The sequence below is a fragment of the Cynocephalus volans genome, chromosome 6 (assembly GCF_027409185.1).
Source record: "Cynocephalus volans isolate mCynVol1 chromosome 6, mCynVol1.pri, whole genome shotgun sequence".
Taxonomy (NCBI): domain Eukaryota; kingdom Metazoa; phylum Chordata; class Mammalia; order Dermoptera; family Cynocephalidae; genus Cynocephalus; species Cynocephalus volans.
The window spans coordinates 159,500,987-159,511,603 of NC_084465.1; the positions used below are offsets into that span (position 1 = coordinate 159,500,987).

The 10,617-nt window shown below is 39.6% G+C and overlaps 1 pseudogene; it reads left to right on the top strand.

Annotated features, from left to right (window-relative positions):
* LOC134381112 (putative aspartate aminotransferase, cytoplasmic 2) overlaps nt 1–5,083 on the top strand; it is a 29,378-nt pseudogene extending 24,295 nt beyond the window's left edge.
* The last annotated feature ends 5,534 nt before the right edge of the window (nt 5,084–10,617 follow it).

A 10,617-nucleotide genomic window follows, 5' to 3' on the forward strand; every position in this document is an offset into this window, starting at 1 on the left:
CCCATGCAGTCTCCTGTAACACCCTGGGGCATGCCTCACTATCTCTCAGCAGGGGTAAAAGTTCTGGCTCCCTACTTGGGCTTCTGTGAAACTACACTGGTAGAGGGGTTGGGGAGCCTCTTTAATGACTGGCAAAGGTGGATTAGTAGGCTCCCTTCTCAGCTTTTTCTTGTGGGGCCTGGGGTCTGGCTGCAGTTTATTCTGTGGTGCTTGGCTGGAATCAAGCGGTTATTTTCTAAAAGCTTTGTGTTTTGCTAGGTTGCTCTTTCCTGGTCCTTTGTTTACAGAGAAAGCTGGCTTTCAGTGAGGTTTTTTTTGTTTGTTCGTGTCCCTTGGTGTTTCCATGTTGTCAGGTTCTCCAAAAGGTTTTGGATTTATGAGGAAAAAAAATAAAAACTAAAACAAAAACCGTGGAACTTACCACTGTGTAGTTCCTTGGGTCTGGAGGGTCCCCAGCCAGTCTTTCTCCCCACCTTTCAAAAGCTTTTCATGTTTGTTCTACATATAATGTTTGAGATTTTTAGTTCTACTTAGCTGGAGGAATAAGGAAAAGTACTTCTACTCCATCTTTCTGGAAGCGGAAGTCCTAGACCATTCACAGTGAATGTGAGTTTTGACATGGGTTTGATTTAAATCTAGCATCTTGCTTTTGTTTTCCATTTGTTGCATATATCCTTTGTTCATTTTCCCTTCTTTTTTTTTAAATCTTCATTTGAATTAATTGAGTATTCTGTATGATTCTCTTCACTCCTTTGTTTTAGTGGCTATTGTTTATTTTAGCAGATATAGTGTACATCTTTAACTCATCTAGTCTACTTTCAAATGATACTGTATTACTTCACATATAACAGAAGAACCTTTGACAGCGTACTTTCATTTCTTTTCTCCAAGCTGTTGTGCTATTGTCATGCATATGTAGAAAGTTTACTTCTACACATATCAGAAACCCCACAATACATAATGCTATGGGCTGAATTGTTTCCCCCTCAAAATTCATGTTGAAGCCCTAATCACAAAAGTGACCATATTTTTACAGATAGAGCCTATAAGGAGGTAATTAAAGTTAAATGAGGTCATAAGGGTAAGGCCCTGATATGATAGGATTAGTGTCCTTATAAGAAGATATACCAGACCCTCCCCCCCTCTCTCTGTGAGAACATAGTGAGAAGGCAGTGATATGTAAACCAGGAAGAAAACCCTTAGCAGAACCTGACCATGCTGGCAGCCTGATCTAAGACTTCCAGCCTCCAGAACTGTGAAAAATACATTTCTATTGTCTAAACCACCCAGTGTATGGTATTTTGTTATGGCAGACTGAGCTAATACACATGGTTACTATTTTGCTTTAAACTTTTAAAAAAACAGTTGATAAACAATGACCTCTGAAAAATTTATCTAGCAATGTAGTTATTTCTGGTTCTCTTCATTCATTTGTATAGGTCCAGGTTTCCATCCCATATCAATTTCTTTCTGCCCAAAGGACATTCAACATTTCTTAATAGTGCAGATTCTTGTACCTTTTCTGTGTCAGATAAAGAAAAGGTCCTTATTTTGCCTTCACTCTTTAAAGATATTTTTGCTGGATAAATAATTCTTGGTTGACAGTCGGTTGCTCCACACTTTCCTCTAGACTGCATTGTTTCTGATGGGAAATGTGCCATCATTCCTACCTTTGCTTCTCTGTATGTAATGTGTCTTTGGGAGGAGGGGGCCACTTTTAAGATTTTCTTTTTTCACTTGTTTTAAGCAACTTAATTATGTTGTGCCTTGGTGTAGTTTTCTTCATAGTTCTTGTGCTTGAGGTTTGTTTAGGTTCTTGGATTTGTGGGTTTATAATTTTCTTCAAATTTAAAAGATTATTCCCTTAAATACTTTTTTAGTTCACCCCATCCAGTGAATTCAACTCAACTGCATGTATATTTAGCAACTTGATATTGTTTCACACTTATACTGTTATTTAAAATTTTTCCAGTCATTTATGTTGTCTGTTTTATTTTAGGTAGTCTTTGTTGCAGTGTCTCTAAATTTTACAATGATTAATTCATTAATCTTATCCAGTGTATTTTTCATTCTGATATTGCAAATTTCATCTCTAGAAGTTCAATTTGGATCTTTTTAAAATATCTTCCAACTTCCCACTTAATATTTCAATATTTTCTCTAATTTCTTGAACACACGGAATATAGTCATAATAACTATTGTTAATGTCCTTGTCTACTTCTGGCCTTGTCTACTAATCCTATCATCTGTTCCACTTCTGGGTCAGCATCCATTGCTTGATCTTTCCCTTGTGATAGGTAGAATAATGCCATTCCACCAAGATGCCCATGTCTTAATCCTCTGTGTTGCTTTGCCTCCCACGGATTTGTCACCCCTTTTCCCCTGGGTGATGGAGCCGCCAAAGATTACTCAAAGCCCATCTCTTTTGAGCAGTGAGAAGCCTCAAAAAGGGGTTAATCTCCCATAGCCCTAAAAAGCGAGGCATTGCTTCCATTTGGGAAATTAACCACGAATTGGGGTTCTCTTCCTGAATTTATTCTCCAGACCAGCAAGTTACAGGAAGAGACATAGGTGGGGTTTTGCTAAGCCCAGTTTAACAAGTTTTAACAATAGAAGCTAGTAACATGCAATTAAGTCAATCCACTAACAAAAGCTTGATCTAGCAAACATTCCTTCTCCCTCCAGCAGCTTTTTAGTAACTTTACATAACAATTAGTAACCTGTCTGTCTTTGAACCAGCAGCTTTGCTGTGTTATGATTCTTATCTTGCCACAGAGACTCAATAGCCTGGGGGAAATTTCCTGTCCTTTGTAAGGTCAATATTTGAAACTGCAAGGCTTTGGAAAACCAGGGCCTGTGAAGTACATTTGCTTTATAAATCCTCTACACTCTGAACCTATGAATATGTTATCTTACTCGACAAAAGTGACCTTACACATGTGACTGAGGAATCTTGACATGGGGACATTAACCTGGGTTATCAAAATGGACTTTATGTAATCACCCGGGTCCTTAAAGACAGAGGCAGAGAGTTAGAAACAAAGACAGGAGATGTTATGCTGGAAACAGAGGACAGAGTGATGTGGGCCATGAGCCCAGGAATGTGGGTAGCCTCTAGAGGCTGGAAAAGGCAAAGAAGCAGATTCTCCCCAAGAGCTTCCAAAAAGAATGCAACCCTGAGGACTCAGTATAGACTTCTGACCCCCAGAGCTGCAAAATAATAAATTTTTGTTGTTTTAAGCCATTAAGTTTGTGGTAATTTGTTACAAAAGCAATCGAATATGAATATACTTCTCATTAAGAGATGTGTTTTCCAGCATCTTTGCATGCCTAGTAATTTTTTATTGGATGCCAGATGTTTTATCTTGTTGGGGGGCTGTATATTTTTGTATTCCTACAAATAAAAGCTTGTTGTTAATCTTTGTTAGGAAGACTGGGAGCTGTGTCTTGTCTAGGGTTGATTTTGTCTCATTACTGAGGGTAGACCCTTCATATTCTAACCGATGACTTTTGAATGATGTGATTTTCCCATCTGTTTGTTGGGAACAGACACTACTTCTAGCTTTGTGTGAGCTTCAGGCACTGTACCTTCTCATTCTTTCCCACGTTTTTATTTTCTCTGCCTCAGGAAGCTTCTTCCTCACATGGATGCACTAGTTTTCAGCTGAATACTTGAGGAAAAACCTCTGCAGATCACTGGAGACCTCTCTCTGTAGAGCTTTCCTTTTTCCAGAACTCCACTCTGTGAATTCTAGAAACCTTGCCCAACCCAGATTCCCAGTTCCAACTCCTCAACACAGGGAGACTGCCAGGCTCTTCCTGGGTTCTCCTTCCTCACATCATAGCCTAGAGACATTCTTCAGGCAGTGAGCTGGGTCAACTGTAGGGCTCACTCTTGGTCCCAATCTCTCAACGTCCTTCATCGCCTGTTGTTCTGCATCTTAAGAATCATAGTTTCATATATTTTGGTTTTTAGTTGTTTCAGGCGGGAGGATAATCCAATGCCTGTTACTACATCGTGGCTGGAAGTGAAAGGTTGAAGCTCCAATTTAAAATTCTTCAGCCTTTCTGCCATGTGAGGACATAGCAAGAAGGCACCATCTTGGGAGTAGACAGCAAGACTTCATCAGACTCTGAATCTTCTGGTGCCTTGATCTTGGCCTTCCCATCCTCCAGAATTGTAGGGGGTGTGCACAGTGTTGGTAACAGTGGTGCCTTCCAGCTTTGGGTCCAGTTCCTCAGACCTTGGCATAAGGATACTCAAATAGTTTACACTGTCTCCTCTCAAAAAGAAATGCATGGACTTGTCTTCCAGGACACGGGCTTTACAACTTGAGTACTCCATCTGGGACCCCAAGAAGCTGTGCATGGACTCCAAGATGTTTCTCGATGTGGTGGAGCAGATCCCACATGGCTATGTGCTTGTGACTGGAACACTGAACATTACAAGTTGACACAAAGTCAGTGGGCGAAGTTGATGTCCATCATGAAGAGCAAGTGGATAATACCATTTTTTGACATTTCCTGTCAAGGTTTATCCACACGTGACCTGAAAGAAGATACTAAATCTTACAATACTTTGTGTCTCAAGGCTTTGAGTTCTTCTGTACTCAGTCTTTGTCTAGGAACTTTGGCATTTATGATGAAGGAGTGGGAATCCTAGTTGTGGTGGTGCTCCACAACCAACACCAAGTGTGCATCCTCTCCCAGCTGATGCACCTTGCCCACGCCCTGTGGCTAAACCCTCCTACCACGGGTGCTCACATCATCACCTCCATCCTCTGCAACCCTACTCTGCAGGCTGAATGGAAGCGGAATCTAAAAGGGGTTGTAGAGAACATCATGCTGATCTAAGAAAAGGTAAAAGAAAAGCTTGGACTCCTGGGAACCCCTGGCTCCTGGGATCACATCCATGGCTACTGTGGACTCAACTTCCAACAGGTGGAATACCTTGTTGAGAGGAAGGCATATCTTCATCCCCCCAAATGGTCAGATTAACTTCTCTCACATCAATGCCAACAATATATATTACACTGTCCAGAGCATCAACGAGGCTGTCCTCTTCACAAAGGGCTCAGAGTAATGTCTTTTGAAAGTAAATGACCTCTGACTGGAAAGCTGTAGTCTTTGCAAAAAAAAAAAAAAAAAAAATTCTTCATATGATCTCTTAGGGTATATTCTCTCATCTCTCTATTGGCACAGATTAATACCTTTCTTGGTAATACAAGTTACATATGCACATATTTTAATCTTTTTCTAGTAGACTGCGAGCTTCTGGAAGGTAAGAGAAAAATGTGAGTCACAACACAGTACTTTACAAATACGAAAAATATGAATGCTTAATAAGCATCTATTTAATGGATTAAACTATTAAAAATTAACCTGATTTGGCATAGGATTTCTAGACTCACAGGTCATGGAAATGTCATAGAATATTTTGATAACAGTAAGGACTTCCATGATGTTTCTTATGAAGATCTTTGTGATAAGATGTAGATATTGGTTTCTTAGTGTAGTTAGTGAATATGTGGTGTTAAACGCCAAAAATAAATAAATAAATAAATAAATATAAATAAGTAAAAGGCAAATGGATCAAATTAAAACAGGACAGTTCTTTTGACACTTGGCAGTAACCCAGTGGTTTAAAATTTAGAAAGCATGACTTTATTATCTATATCTTCTAAGGACAAGGTATATACAGCAAGGGTGTAACCATATGTTACAAATGTGTGTCTTTTTGGGATATTCAGCATTCATTTTCCCTTCCTAAAGGTACCCAGGTTTCTTTCTCAGAAATTGTGTACAGTTTTGGTGAGATTGTCAGTCCAATTACCTGTTTACCCATTGTCAAAGCCAAAGGAGCCATATTGTCTTCACCACCAGACCGGAGACACTTTATGTACGTTTGGCCCAGTCTACTCTTTTTCCCCATGACTTTGAGTCTTCAGCAGATGACTACAGAAGACTGGAGTTCATTCATGTCATTATCAGCACCCCAGCTGTATTGCATTGTACAGCCACTGGTGCCTGGTATTCCTAGTTCCACCTATTTCTAATCTTGGTTCTCCAGCTTCCATACATTGATTTTTGAGTTCCTAATCTTTGTAATAAATGATTTTTTTTGCTTATATTAGAGAGATTTGTTTTTGTTGCTTGTGAGCTAAGTGCCCAAAGTGATGTACCATGCAATCTTGCCATTCCAGGAGTGTGAGGGAGGGGTTTACATGGTCTTTACAGTTGACCTGTTTAGTTGACTATATGTCCAATGTGAGCAACCTGTGGGAGATGTCTGCCATAGTGCTTAACACAAGGTTAGGCTGCACTCACAGACCCACCCAGATCTCAGGAAGTAAGCCTAGCTGTACACTGTGCTGATCAGCAACAACTTGAGTATGGTGTCTGGTGTGAGCAAGTATTCTTAAGATTACTGACAAACTGTAAAGGCGTCCCAGCAGTATGTATCTCAGGTGGTGAGAACTCTATGAACAGTATAACAGAAATAGTTGTTTAGGCTGGAGAATTGAAAACGTAGGGGAGTAGTCTTATTTTATAATTTCTACATTTCTAGAAGTAGGTAGCCATTCATCAGACAGAAGGGATTTTTGAATGACAAGCAATTCATAAATTATAAGGCACTGCACTAATGTGATTATATTGAGGTGTTACTAATTTATTTGTTGAACAAATTAATGTACATTAATGTAATTGCTATGGGTCGAATGTGTCCCCCAAAGTTCATGTGTTGGAAACTTGATCCCCACTTTAACAGTGCTAAGAGGATGGGAAATCTGATCATATTTGAAAAGTGGGGACTTGGAGGTGATTGGATCATGAGAACTGTGCCCTTGTGAGTGGATTAATCCATTCGTGGAGTAATGAGTTATTACAGGTGTGGACTGGTGGCTTCACAAGGAGCACATGAGAAAGCTTTCCCCATTTTCTTGTCATGTGATACCGTGCAGCACCACGGGACCCTGTAGAGAGCTCCCAACCAGAAGGCCCTCACCAGATATGTTTCCTGGACCTTGGACCTCCCTGCCTCCAAAAGAGTAAGAAATAAATTTCATTTTCTTTATAAATTACCTAGTTTCAGGTATTCAGTTATAAGCAACAGAAAATGAATTAATATAGTAATCTACATCACTAATGTAATCTAATATGGGCTTAGCCTGTTGCAATTACTTTTTCTTTGGGAATTAAGACATTCCAGTGTGGTACCCATTAGCAACATGTGGCTATTTAAATTAAATTAAATTTAAAACTTAGTCCATCAGTTGTAGTAACCACACACTGAATGCTCAATAGCCACACATGGCTACCATATTAGCACAAATAATTTCCATCATAACAGAAATTTCTATCGGACAGTGCAGCTCAAGAAAAATAAACATTAAGGTATGATTATTAAGTCTATAATCTTTTTTTTTCAGTGACATTGAAAATCTTGATTTTTAAATATTATATAGTGCTTCCTAGTTTAACAAAACTGGAGGTGTCTTTTATATGATGGACTAACAACAAATGTCTCATGAAAAACTGCTGAAATCTTTACTCCTGATTGTACTGATGTGGTAGATGGATGTCCCAGCTCCCCAGCTCCCAGTCTGGGCCAGTTCTCCCTGCACCACATACCTGGGACCTGCAGCTGGAAGGGGATGGGAAGGAGGACGAAGTGGTGTACAGGGGCTGTTTCTTGGCCTTCGACTCTTTCCTAGGCTCCACCTGAAGATATACGCCTTTAAGGCAGAACTTTCTTCCTGCCTTCTAGAGGCACTTGCATTCCTCTTGTAACCCAATAGGCAACTCTGATCTCTTCCTTTGACAGCAAGGTGACAGGCCTGAGCAGGGAGTCTCAGCTGTTCCCTGATGACTGTGTTCTCACCTGTATCTGAGGTCCCAGACTCCACAGAGGAAGTCAAGTTCATGTGTTCCAGCCTAGGTAGGCATGGGTACTTTCCGTATTCTGGTATGATAAAATTGCTCCTTCTGGAAACATTTTTATGGTTTGCACAAATGCAATAGATCACTTAATAATAACTACTCTTTAAGTGATTGTCTTAAAATGGCTTGTACTTATGAATGGGAATTCCTGATTTAAAAAAATTTCACTTGATTTGTATCACATTTTAAAATAAAACTTGGTTTACTTAAAAAAAAACAGTTGATCCTGAAGATTCCATCAGGCTGTGTGTGTGTGTGCGTGTGCGTGTGTGTGCGCGCCTGTATTTATCTACTTATTGGTGTTAGCACCACGTTCTAACTGAGCTAATCAGCCAGCCCCAGGCCGTATTTAAAGGATGACTATGAAGTTCTTTTATCCAAATGAGATAGAACATATGCCCAACTGAGTACTGTCTTTCAAAGCAGTTCCTGTGGCCGTTTGTCTATTTATTCCATAGCAGCTCCCACTGCCCACGCTGCTTGAGAGAGTTGCCTAGGGAACCTTCAGCACTCAAAAGTTTTCCATCACGACTCTTCTCTCTTAGGCACAGATATTTTTTAATCAGCCCAAAGCCACTTGGACAGAAGTTTGGTGAACATGGTGGGTAACAAACAAAAATAAGCAGGAACCACAGAAACCAGGCAGTGCTGTTTTAGATTGAAAATAAAGAATGAAAATTCTGAGGAGCTGTGAAGCACCAAGGGCATTGTTGGTTGCTTTCACCCATGTGAAAACTCTCATTTGGAGTTGTCTTCAATCTTGTGAGGCAGCATCCCTGCTTTACTGATGATGACACTAGTTCAAACGGCTGATGAGAGCTGCCTAAAGTGAGGCTGTTTATACGCAGTAGTCAGGACCCACACATGGGTTTGGTGTGGCTCCAAAATGCACACAGAATTCAATGACAGGATTGCCATCTCCACCTTGGGGGACAGAATGACCTGTGGTGGGAGGCCTGGATTGTCTGCTTAGTTATATGGCTGACATTTATCCCTTTCTCTTCCTTATTTCTATACAAGTATGTTGAAGCACTTACCCAGACTACATTGTAACCTATTTGTTTATTGTTTATATGTCTGCCTCCCCCGCTAGATTGAGCTCCTTGAAGAAGGGACTATGTTTTATGTCCATATCCCTAATGGCTAGCCAATGCCCAGCACATACGTGGTGCTCAGTGAGTGAGTGGTGGTGTTTTGTTGCTGAGTCTATTCTGACTTTGGACATGTTACTTTCCCCTCCTGACCTCCATATTCAGATCTGTGAAATGAGAGTAGGTAGGTAAGGCCTTCCAAATTTAGAGTTAAATTAAACATGTAACTGCTTGTGGTGGCGTACTGAGAAATTCCTAAGCCATTACACTTCCTGTCCCCTCAGAGAGGGGTATTTGATCTCACCATCCTTCTTCCTGCCTTTTGACGCCATCTTAAGACTCAAGAAACACCTCCGATGTAGAGAGAACTCTGAAACCAGAACCAGAAGCTACGGAGTAGTGAATAGAGAGTTTTTTCTCGCATAATAAATAGGACCTACGGACCTGGCTACTAGGGTGGTATCTTGCCAATTCAATGACTGCAGAATTTTACCCTAGTTTTCAATTAGTCTCAAGAATGATTATGAATGCTGGTGGTTTTTTGATTGTTTTTGAGATACTTTGTTATTGATACAACAGCTTCTAAGAATCTGAAAAGAAAAAAACCGAGTTATTTATATATCAGTTGCTAAAAGTCTGAATGTTGATCAGTCTCTCCATGTAGCTCACCTTCCCTAATGTAGGTAAATCACAGTTCTGACGGAATCATAGAGCCTGAAAACCAACAGCACTTCTCAACTGCTGACATGACGGTGCAGTGTGATCAGTTACTAATCTACTATTTACGATGAAGACTGCAGAGATAAGTGTGTGCTCCTCCAGGTAATTTAAGTTGACAAGTAATTAACAGATTAGACCCAGGACTACGTAAACATTACAGATTCAAATCCCAAGTACGGATTAATTTGTTCTCTTTCCAGGGTCACAGATTCCATGCTTAGCCCCATCCTGCTGGTTTCCCAAAATATGGTAATGATTATATATGGATGGGAGTGAGGTCTCTATCACGTTACTTGAAAAATTGAAAACTCACCTATTATTGCTGGTGGACAGAAACCTCAATTAAGTAGAATATTACTTAAAGATATTATTCTGCTATAAAACATAGTTTGGAAAGAATCGCATAAATAAGAAAGTATTTTTCTGCTTTGGGCCATAGATAAATTGATTAAAAAAAAAAAACAAACTGGTTGAAATATTGAAAGGGCTGAAAATAAGTATTTCTCTCACTGGTTTGCCACATATTGATCGTTTTTACACACCACGCTGGCTCTTTGTCTATTAATCATAACTTATTTCTGAGATTTTTTTTTTTGTAATTTTTATGAAGCATGGGGTCATGTCCTTTTCAGCATTTTTCTTTATTTTTCAGAGTTTTTTTCCCTCACTTGTGTGGCAATCTCTTTGTGAAATTAAAAGTTTTTCTTATACTCTATGTGAACTGTCCAAAAGATTAGATTGTTGGAAATGAAATTCCCAACCATTACCTGTCATACTATGAATCCAAGAAGATATAACTTTAAATTTTACCTTAGTATTTAAAAAATTTAACTTCAACCAAACCCCTGAATTTGGGCTCAGGATG